The sequence below is a fragment of the Mesoplodon bidens genome (genome assembly GCF_964165515.1).
Source record: "Mesoplodon bidens genome assembly, chromosome: Y".
In the NCBI taxonomy this organism is placed as follows: domain Eukaryota; kingdom Metazoa; phylum Chordata; class Mammalia; order Artiodactyla; family Ziphiidae; genus Mesoplodon; species Mesoplodon bidens.
Window position 1 is genome coordinate 9095198 of NC_138180.1, and position 12378 is coordinate 9107575.

Sequence of the window (12378 nt, forward strand, 5' to 3'; positions counted from 1 at the left end):
CAAAGAATATTCTTTGGACTTACTAAATCACCTGAATTTTATACGTTTTCTGTTGTATTAAGTTCTGCTCATATCTTTATTTATCTTTTTTCTATGTTCTCAGGGTTTATAGTTTTGATTTTCTGATGTCAAGTAAAACACTTGGTTATTCATTTTAATAAATCGTTTAACTTATAAAGATTTGAACTTTTAAAGATTCCAGCTTACTTGTACGTTTCTAAGGGTCCATTCCTCTACACTGTTGCCGGCCTAATGCTTAGATCAACATATAGCTATGTATATATTGACATATTATCCCCTCGGCTTTCTGTGATTCCCTACATCTCCACTTTCTTTGCAGACAAGCCATTTGAAATACCCTTAACTTACTTCACAGCCAATAAGTCTTTGAAATAATGTGTATTTTTTAGAGAAATCATCTTATATAATTAGGCAGAAAATCTCACCTTCCATAGTTTTCTAAACAGCATAACTTCACTCTTCTCACAGCTTAATTTGCTGTATTAAACAACCTTTGTGTATTTAGCTTTATCAATGACATGTACTTTAAAAATGTTTTAGAGACCCTACCAGTCTTTGAAAACATCCTTGTTCCTTGTTTCTTTACCAGGTTTATGTATATTTTCTGCCTAGCACCTGATTATTCCAACATCTGACGGATGGCCTAGGGAATCTAATTCTGGTATTGATTGTTTTTGCTGATTGTCTCCCTTTGTAGCTGATTTCTTCATTATTGTGTAAATTTAGGTCATGAGCTCATGTTTAGCTAAACAGCTGACCTTGTAAAAGGCTTATGTGTGAACGCTCGTAAGTTTCAGCAAAAAGTCGGCAAAGATTTATTTGTGTCCCTCCAATGAGTTGCCCACAAGGACCCCGTTTTCTAGAAGTGTAAGTCCAATACTCCCTCTAGGGGTAGGGGACTTAGACAGGGCTGCTTTCGGCTCTGGATCTTGGGCAGCGGCAGTGGGCGGCATGTGGCCCGGGCAGGAGCCTCTCTGCGTGTAACCTGGGAATCATCTCTCCTGCGAACTTCGGTCACCTGGCAGGAAGCTACGATGCCCAGACATATGGTTAGCTGTGCAGCGAGGTATACTGCGTGGACAGGTTCCACACACACTTCAAATAAGTGGGTGGCCTGAGTGGAAAAGTGAGAGTTTGGCCAGCTGTGCAGACAAAGAAGGCGCCCTATGGCCTGGGCCTAAATGCTTGCGACACCCCACTGGGCCTGCCTTGCTCTGAGTGTCCTACCCTGGGCCCCATGCTCCCCTGCCCTTTGTTCAGTCACAGCAGAGATGGCCACACCCACTCCCTCCGTGAGGGCAGTGTTCCAGCCTCCCTCAGCCCCGCCCACTCTCCACAGGTTACCATGGACTACAGATGCTGCATTCTGAGGCCAGGGCGTTCCGAGAATGCCAAGGGCAGACATGATGACCTTAAATGATTTCCTCTTGTGTCAGTTTTCGTAAACTGTAGCAGCTAGGAAATGGTCCGCTTTACAGAAATATTCAAGTTTACTGGCATTTCATATATTCTCTGCTATAACATTGTCCTGATCCTTTCTGTATATTATTTACTTTTTTTGTTTTCCTAAATCAAAGTGTGTCTTTTAAATCTTTTCAAAGAATATTCTTTGGACTTACTAATTTACCTAAATTTTATACGTTTTCTGTTGTATTAAGTTCTGCTCATGTCTTTATTTATCTTTTTTCTATGTTCTCAGTGTTTATTGTTTTGATCTTCTGATGTCAATTAAAACACTTGGATATTCATTTTCATCAATCTTTTTACTTATAAAGATTTGAACTTTTAAAGATTCCAGCTCACTTTCAAGTTTCTAAGGGTCAGGTCCTCTACATTGTGGCTGGCCTAAGGCTTAGTTCACCATATAGCAATGTATATATTGACATTTTCCCCTCGACTTTCTGTGATTCCCTACATCTCACCTTTCTTTGCAGACAAGCCATTTGAAATACCCTTAACTTATTTCACAGCCAATAAGTCTTTGAAATAATGTCTATTTTTTATAGAAATCTTCTTATATAATTAGGCAGAAAATCTCACCTGCCATAGTTTTGAAAACAGCATAATTTCACTCTTCTCAATGCTTAATCTGTGGTATTAAACAACTTTTGAGTATTTAGGTTTATCAACGAAATGTACTTTAAAAATGTTTTAGAGATCCTACCAGCCTTTGAAAACCTCCTTGTTCCTTGTTTCAGTTCCAGGTTTATGTATATTTTCTGCCTTGCACCTGATTATTCCAACATCAGATGGATGGCCTAGGGAATCTCATTCTGGTATTGATTGTTTTTGCTGATTGTCTCCCTTTGTAGCTGATTTCTTCAATATTGTGTAAATTTAGATCATGAGCTCATGTTTAGCTAAACAGCTGACCTTGTAAGAGGCTTAGGTGTGAACGCTGGTAAGCTTCAGCAGAAAGTCGGCAAAGATTTATTTGTGTCCCTCCAATGAGTTGCCCGCAAGGACCCCGTTTTCTACAAGTGTTGGTCCAATACTCCTTCGAGAGGCATTGGACTCAGACATGGCTGCTTTTCAGCCTTCGATCTGGGGCAGGGCCAGTGGGCGGCCTGTGGCCCGGGCAGGAGCCTGTCCGCATATGTCCCAGGGACACATTTGTCTGCGAACTTCAGTCACCTGGCAGGAAGCTACGATGCCTTGACCTATGGTAAGCTGTGCAGCGAGGTGTACTGCACGGACAGATACCCAACACACTTCAAATAAGAGGGCGGCCTGAGTGGAAAGGTGAGAGTTTGGGCAGCTGTGCAGACAAAGAAAGCGCCCTTTGGCCTGGGCCTAAATGCTTGTGACACCCCACTGGGTCTGCCGGGCTCTGAGGGCCCTGCCCTGGGCCCCCTGCTCCCCTGCCCTTTGTTCAGTCACAGCAGAGATGGCCACACCCACTCCCTCAGTGAGGGCAGTCTTCCAACCTCCCTCAGCCACGCCCCCTCTCCGCAGGTTACCATGGACTTCAGATTCTGCATTCTGAGGCCAGGGCGTTCCGAGAATGCCAAGGGCAGACATGATGACCTTAAATGATTTCCTCTTGTGTCAGTTTTGGTAAACTTTAGGAGCTAGGAAATGGTCCGCTTTACAGAAATATTCAAATTTACTGGCAATTCATATATTCTCCGCTATAACATTGTCCTGATTCTTTCTGTATATTATTTACTTTTTTTTGTTTTCCTAAATCAAAGTGTGTCTTTTAAATCTTTTCAAAGAATATTCTTTGGACTTACTAAATTACCTAAATTTTATACGTTTTCTGTTGTATTAAGTTCTGCTCATATCTTTATTTATCTTTTTTCTATGTTCTCAGGGTTTATTGTTTTGATTTTCTGATGTCAAGTAAAACACTTGGTTATTATTTTTAATAAATCTTTTTACTTATAACGATTTGAACTTTTAAAGATTCCAGCTTCCTTGTACGTTTCTAAGGGTCCATTCCTCTACACTGTTGCCGGCCTAAGGCTTAGTTCACCATATAGCAATGTATATATTGACATATTATCCCCTCGGCTTTCTGTGATTCCCTACATCTCACATTTCTTTGCAGACAAGACATTTGAAATACCCTTAACTTATTTCATAGCCAATAAGTCTTTGAAATAATGTGTATTTTTTAGAGAAATCATCTTATATAATTAGGCAGAAAATCTCACCTTCCATAGTTTTCTAAACAGCATAATTTCACTCTTCTCACTGCTTAATTTGTTGTATTAAACAACCTTTGAGTATTTAGCTTTATCAATGACATGTACTTTAAAAATGTTTTAGAGATCCTTCCAGTCTTTGAAAACATCCTTGTTCCTTGTTTCTTTTCCAGGTTTATGTATATTTTCTGCCTAGCACCTGATTATTCCAACATCTGACGGATGGCCTAGGGAATCTAATTCTGGTATTGATTGTTTTTGCTGATTGTCTCCCTTTGTAGCTGATTTCTTCATTATTGTGTAAATTTAGGTCATGAGCTCATGTTTAGCTAAACAGCTGACCTTGTAAAAGGCTTATGTGTGAACGCTCGTAAGTTTCAGCAAAAAGTCGGCAAAGATTTATTTGTGTCCCTCCAATGAGTTGCCCACAAGGACCTCGTTTTCTTGTAGTGCTGGTCCAATACTCCCTCTAGGGGTAGGGGACTTAGACAGGGCTGCTTTCGGCCCCCGATCTTGGGCAGGGGCAGTGGGCGGCGTGTGGCCCGGGCAGGAGCCTCTCTGCGTGTGAACATGAGAATCATCTCTCCTGCGAACTTCGAACACATGGCAGGAAGCTACGATGCCCAGACCTATGTTTAGCTGTGCAGCGAGGTATACTGGGTGGACAGGTTCCACACACACTTTAAATAAGTGGGTGGCCTCAGTGGAAAAGTGAGAGTTTGGCCAACTGTGCACACAAAGAAGGCGCCCTTTGGCCTGGGCCTAAATGCTTGTGACACCCCACTGGGCCTGCCTTGCTCTGAGGGCCCTTCCCTGGGCCCCCTGCTCCCCTGCACTTTGTTCAGTCACAGCAGAGATGGCCACACCCACTCCCTCAGTGAGGGCAGTGTTCCAGCCTCCCTCAGCTCCGCCCACTCTCCACAGGTTACCATGGACTACAGATGCTGCATTCTGAGGCCAGGGCGTTCCGAGAATGCCAAGGGCAGACATGATGACCTTAAATGATTTCCTCTTGTGTCAGTTTTGGTAAACTGTAGGAGCTAGGAAATGGTCCACTTTACAGAAATGTTCAAATTTACTGGCATTTCATATATTCTCTGCTATAACATTGTCCTGATTCTTTCTATATATTCTTTAATTATGTTTGTGCTTTCCTTAATCAAAGTGTGTCTTTTAAATCTTTTCAAAGAATATTCTTTGGACTTACTACCTCACCTGAATTTTATACGTTTTCTGTGGTATTATGTTCTGCTCATATCTATCTTTATCTTTTTTCTATGTTCTCAGGGTTTATTGTTTTGATCTTCTGATGTCAATTAAAACACTTGGGTATTCATTTTCATCAATCTTTTTACTTATAAATATTTGAACTTTTAAAGATTCCAGCTCACTTTTAAGTTTCTAAGGGTCAGGTCCTCTACATTGTGGCTGGCCTAAGGCTTAGTTCACCATATACTAATGTATATATTGAAATTTTCCCCTCGACTTTCTGTGATTAACTACATCTCACCTTTCTTTGCAGACAAGCCATTTGAAACACACTTAACTTATTTCACAGCCAATAAGTCTTTGAAATAATGTCTATTTTTTAGAGAAATCTTCTGACATAATTAGGCAGAAAATCTCACCTGCCATAGTTTTCAAAACAGCATAATTTCACTCTTCTCAATGCTTAATCTGTGGTATTAAACAACCTTTGAGTATTTAGGTTTATCAATGACATGTACTTTAAAAATGTTTTAGAGATCCTACCAGCCTTTGAAAACCTCCTTGTTCCTTGTTTCAGTTCCAGTTTTATGTATATTTTCTGCCTTGCACCTGATTATTCCAACATCAGATGGATGGCCTAGGGAATCTCATTCTGGTATTGATTGTTTTTGCTGATTGTCTCACTTTGTAGCTGATTTCTTCAATATTGTGTAAATTTAGATCATGAGCTCATGTTTAGCTAAACAGCTGACCTTGTAAGAGGCTTAGGTGTGAACGCTGGTACGCTTCAGCAGAAAGTCGGCAAAGATTTATTTGTGTCCCTCCAATGAGTTGCCTGCAAGGACCCCGTTTTCTACAAGTGTTGGTCCAATACTCTTTCGAGAGGCAGTGGACTCAGACATGGCTGCTTTTCAGCCTTCTATCTGGGGCAGGGCCAGTGGGCGGCCTGTGGCCCGGGCAGGAGCCTCTCCGCATGTGTCCCAGGGACCCATTTGCCTGCGAACTTCGGTCACCTGGCAGGAAGCTACGATGCCCTGACCTATGGTTAGCTGTGCAGCGAGGTGTACTGCGTGGACATGTTCCAAACACACTTCAAATAAGAGGGTGGCCTGAGTGGAAAGGTGAGAGTTTGGGCAGCTGTGCAGACAAAGATGGCGCCCTTTGGCCTGGGCCTAAATGCTTGTGACACCCCACTGGGTCTGCCGGGCTCTGAGGGCCCTGCCCTGGGCCCCCTGCTCCCCTGACCTTTGTTCAGTCACAGCAGAGATGGCCACACCCACTCCCTCAGTGATGGCAGTCTTCCAACCTCCCTCAGCCACGCCCCCTCTCCGCAGGTTACCATTGACAACATATGCTGCATTCTGAGGCCAGGGCGTTCCGAGAATGCCATGGGCAGACATGATGACCTTAAATGATTTCCTCTTGTGTCAGTTTTCGTAAACTGTAGCAGCTAGGAAATGGTCCGCTTTACAGAAATGTTCAAATTTACTGGCATTTCATATATTCTCTGCTATAACATTGTCCTGATTCTTTCTGCATATTCTCTACTTATGTTTATGTTTTCCTTAATCAAAGTGTGTCTTTTAAATCTTTTCAAAGAATATTCTTTGGACTTACTAAATCACCTGAATTTTATACGTTTTCTGTTGTATTAAGTTCTGCTCATATATTTATTTATCTTTTTTCTATGTTCTCAGGGTTTATAGTTTTGATTTTCTGATGTCAAGTAAAACACTTGGTTATTCATTTTAATAAATCTTTTACTTATAAAGATTTGAACTTTTAAAGATTCCAGCTTACTTGTACGTTTCTAAGGGTCCATTCCTCTACACTGTTGCCGGCCTAAGGCTTACATCAACATATAGCTATGCATATATAGACATAATATCCCCTCGGCTTTCTGTGATTCCCTACATCTCCCCTTTCTTTGCAGACAAGCCATTTGAAATACCCTTAACTTACTTCACAGCCAATAAGTCTTTGAAATAATGTGTATTTTTTAGAGAAATCATCTTATATAATTAGGCAGAAAATCTCACGTTCCATAGTTTTCTAAACAACATAACTTCACTCTTCTCACAGCTTAATTTGCTGTATTAAACAACCTTTGTGTATTTAGCTTTATCAATGACATGTACTTTAAAAATGTTTTAGAGACCCTACCAGTCTTTGAAAACATCCTTGTTCCTTGTTTCTTTTCCAGGTTTATGTATATTTTCTGCCTAGCACTTGATTATTCCAACATCTGACGGATGGCCTAGGGAATCTAATTCTGTTATTGATTGTTTTTGCTGATTGTCTCCCTTTGTAGCTGATTTTTTCATTATTGTGTAAATTTAGGTCATGAGCTCATGTTTAGCTAAACAGCTGACCTTGTAAAAGGCTTATGTGTGAACGCTCGTAAGTTTCAGCAAAAAGTCGGCAAAGATTTATTTGTGTCCCTCCAATGAGTTGCCCACAAGGACCCCGTTTTCTAGAAGTGTTGGTCCTATACTCCCTCTAGGGTTAGGGGACTTAGACAGGGCTGCTTTCGGCCCCCGATATTGGGCAGGGGCAGTGGGCGGCGTGTGGCCCGCGCAAGAGCCTCTCTGCGTGTGAACCTGGGAATCATCTCTCCTGCGAACTTCGGTCACCTGGCAGGAAGCTACGATACCCAGACCTATGGTTAGCTGTGCAGCGAGGTATACTGCGTGGACAGGTTCCACACACACTTCAAATAAGTGGGTGGCCTGAGTGGAAAAGTGAGAGTTTGGCCAGCTGTGCAGAGAAAGAAGGCGCCCTATGTCCTGGGCCTAAATGCTTGCGACACCCCACTGGGCCTGCCTTGCTCTGAGGGTCCTGCCCTGGGCCCCATGCTCCCCTGCCCTTTGTTCAGTCCCAGCAGAAATGGCCACACCCACTCCCTCCGTGAGGGCAGTGTTCCAGCCTCCCTCAGACCCGCCCACTCTCCACAGGTTACCATGGACTACAGATGCTGCATACTGAGGCCAGGGCGTTCCGAGAATGCCAAGGGCAGACATGATGACCTTAAATGATTTCCTCTTGTGTCAGTTTTGGTAAACTGTAGGAGCTAGGAAATGGTCCACTTTACAGAAATATTCAAATTTACTGGCATTTCATATATTCTCTGCTATAACATTGTCCTGATTCTTTCTGTATATTCTTTACTTTTTTTGTTTTCCTTAATCAAAGTGTGTCTTTTAAATCTTTTCAAAGAATATTCTTTGGACTTACTACCTCACCTGAATTTTATACGTTTTCTGTGGTATTAAGTTCTGCTTATATCTTTATTTATCTTTTTTCTATGTTCTCAGGGTTTATTGTTTTGATCTTCTGATGTCAATTAAAACACTTGGTTATTCATTTTCATCAATCTTTTTTCTTATAAAGATTTGAACTTTTAAAGATTCCAGCTCACTTTCAAGTTTCTAAGGTTCATGTCCTCTACATTGTGGCTGGTCTAAGGCTTAGTTCACCATATAGCAATGTATATATTGACATTTTCCCCTCGACTTTCTGTGATTCCCTACATCTCACCTTTCTTTGCAGACAAGCCATTTGAAATACAGTTAACTTATTTCACAGCCAATAAGTCTTTGAAATAATGTCTATTTTTTAGAGAAATCTTCTTATATAATTAGGCAGAAAATCTCACCTGCCATAGTTTTGAAAACAGCATAATTTCACTCTTCTCAATGCTTAATCTGTGGTATTAAACAACCTTTGAGTATTTAGGTTTATCAATGACAGGTACATTAAAAATGTTTTAGAGATCCTACCAGCTTTTGAAAACCTCCTTGTTCCTTGTTTCAGTTCCAGTTTTATGTATATTTTCTGCCTTGCACCTGATTATTCCAACATCAGATGGATGGCCTAGGGAATCTCATTCTGGTATTGATTGTTTTTGCTGATTGTCTCCCTTTGTAGCTGATTTCTTCAATATTGTGTAAATTTAGATCATGAGCTCATGTTTAGCTAAACAGCTGACCTTGTAAGAGGCTTAGGTGTGAACGCTGGTAAGCTTCAGCAGAAAGTCGGCAAAGATTTATTTGTGTCCCTCCAATTAGTTGCACGCAAGAACCCCGTTTTCTACAAGTGTTGGTCCAATACTCCTTCGAGAGGCAGTGGACTCAGACATGGCTGCTTTTCAGCCTTCGATCTGGGGCAGGGCCAGTGGGCGGCCTGTGGCCTCGGCAGGAGCCTCTCCGCATGTGTCCCAGGGACCCATTTGCCTGCGAACTTCAGTCACCTGGCAGGAAGCTACGATGCCTTGACCTATGGTTAGCTGTGCAGCGAGGTGTACTGCGCGGACAGGTACCCAACACACTTCAAATAAGAGGGCGGCCTGAGTGGAAAGGTGAGAGTTTGGGCTGCTGTTCAGACAAAGAAAGCGCCCTTTGGCCTGGGCCTAAATGCTTGTGACACCCCACTGGGTCTGCCGGGCTCTGAGGGCCCTGCCCTGGGCCCCCTGCACCACTGCCCTTTGTTGAGTCACAGCAGAGATGACCACACCCACTCCCTCAGTGAGGGCAGTCTTCCAACCTCCCTCAGCCACGCCCCCTCTCCGCAGGTTACCATGGACTACAGATGCTGCATTCTGAGGCCAGGGCGTTCCGAGAATGCCAAGGGCAGACATGATGACATTAAATGATTTCCTCTTGTGTCAGTTTTGGTAAACTTTAGGAGCTAGGAAATGGTCCACTTTACAGAAATATTCAAATTTACTGGCAATTCATATATTCTCCGCTATAACATTGTCCTGATTCTTTCTGTATATTATTTACTTTTTTTTGTTTTCCTTAATCAAAGTGTGTCTTTTAAATATTTTCAAAGAATATTCTTTGGACTTACTAAATCACCTAAATTTTATACGTTTTCTGTTGTATTAAGTTCTGCTCATATCTTTATTTATCTTTTTTCTATGTTCTCAGGGTTTATTGTTTTGATTTTCTGATGTCAAGTAAAACACTTGGTTATTATTTTTAATAAATCTTTTTACTTATAAAGATTTGAACTTTTAAAGATTCCAGCTTCCTTGTACGTTTTTAAGGGTCCATTCCTCTACACTGTTGCCGGCCTAAGGCTTAGTTCACCATATAGCAATGTATATATTGACATATTATCCCCTCGGCTTTCTGTGATTCCCTACATCTCACATTTCTTTGCAGACAAGACATTTGAAATACCCTTAACTTATTTCATAGCCAATAAGTCTTTGAAATAATGTGTATTTTTTAGAGAAATCATCTTATATAATTAGGCAGAAAATCTCACCTTCCATAGTTTTCTAAACAGCATAATTTCAATCTTCTCACTGCTTAATTTGTTGTATTAAACAACCTTTGAGTATTTAGCATTATCAATGACATGTACTTTAAAAATGTTTTAGAGATCCTACCAGTCTTTGAAAACATCCTTGTTCCTTGTTTCATTTCCAGGTTTATGTATATTTTCTGCCTAGCACCTGATTATTCCAACATCTGAAGGATGGCCTAGGGAATCTAATTCTGGTATTGATTGTTTTTGCTGATTGTCTCCCTTTGTAGCTGATTTCTTCATTATTGTGTAAATTTAGGTCATGAGCTCATGTTTAGCTAAGCAGCTGACCTTGTAAAAGGCTTATGTGTGAACGCTCGTAAGTTTCAGCAAAAAGTCGGCAAAGATTTATTTGTGTCCCTCCAATGAGTTGCCCACAAGGACCCCGTTTTCTAGAAGTGTTGGTCCAATACTCCCTCTAGGGGTAGGGAACTTAGACAGGGCTGCTTTCGGCCCCCGATCTTGGGCAGGGGCAGTGGGCGGCGTGTGGCCCGGGCAGGAGCCTCTCTGCGTGTGAACCTGGGAATCATCTCTCCTGCGAACTTCGAACACATGGCAGGAAGCTACGATGCCCAGACCTATGGTTAGCTGTGCAGCGAGGTATACTGGGTGGACAGGTTCCACACACACTTTAAATAAGTGGGTGGCCTCAGTGGAAAAGTGAGAGTTTGGCCAACTGTGCACACAAAGAAGGCGCCCTTTGGCCTGGGCCTAAATGCTTTTGACACCCCACTGGGCCTGCCTTGCTCTGAGGGCCCTTCCCTGGGCCCCCTGCTCCCCTGCACTTTGTTCAGTCACAGCAGAGATGGCCACACCCACTCCCTCAGTGAGGGCAGTGTTCCAGCCTCCCTCAGCCCCGCCCACTCTCCACAGGTTACCATGGACTACAGATGCTGCATTCTGAGGCCAGGGCGTTCCGAGAATGCCAAGGGCAGACATGATGACCTTAAATGATTTCCTCTTGTGTCAGTTTTGGTAAACTGTAGGAGCTAGGAAATGGTCCACTTTACAGAAATGTTCAAATTTACTGGCATTTCATATATTCTCTGCTATAACATTGTCCTGATTCTTTCTATATATTCTTTAATTATGTTTGTGCTTTCCTTAATCAAAGTGTGTCTTTTAAATCTTTTCAAAGAATATTCTTTGGACTTACTACCTCACCTGAATTTTATACGTTTTCTGTCGTATTAAGTTCTGCTCATATCTATCTTTATCTTTTTTCTATGTTCTCAGGGTTTATTGTTTTGATCTTCTGATGTCAATTAAAACACTTGTTTATTCATTTTCATCAATCTTTTTACTTATAAAGATTTGAACTTTTAAAGATTCCAGCTCACTTTCAAGTTTCTAAGGGTTAGGTCCTCTACATTGTGGCTGGCCTAAGGCTTAGTTCACCATATAGCAATGTATATATTGACATTTACCCCTCGACTTTCTGTGATTCCCTACATCTCCCCTTTCTTTGCCGACAAACCATTTGAAATACACTTAACTTATTTCACAGCGAATAAGTCTTTGAAATAATGTCTATTTCTTAGAGAAATCTTCTGACATAATTAGGCAGAAAATCTCACCTGCCATAGTTTTGAAAACAGCATAATTTCACTCTTCTCAATGCTTAATCTGTGGTATTAAACAACCTTTGAGTATTTAGGTTTATCAATGACATGTACTTTAAAAATGTTTTAGAGATCCTACCAGCCTTTGAAAACCTCCTTGTTCCTTGTTTCAGTTCCAGTTTTATGTATATTTTCTGCCTTGCACCTGATTATTCCAACATCAGATGGATGGCCTAGGGAATCTCATTCTGGTATTGATTGTTTTTGCTGATTGTCTCACTTTGTAGCTGATTTCTTCAATATTGTGTAAATTTAGATCATGAGCTCATGTTTAGCTAAACAGCTGACCTTGTAAGAGGCTTAGGTGTGAACGCTGGTACTCTTCAGCAGAAAGTCGGCAAAGATTTATTTGTGTCCCTCCAATGAGTTGCCCGCAAGGACCCCGTTTTCTACAAGTGTTGGTCCAATACTCCTTCGAGAGGCAGTGGACTCAGACATGGCTGCTTTTCAGCCTTCGATCTGGGGCAGGGCCAGTGGGCGGCCTGTGGCCCGGGCAGAGCCTCTCCGCATGTGTCCCAGGGACCCATTTGCCTGCGAACTTCGGTCACCTGGCAGGAAGC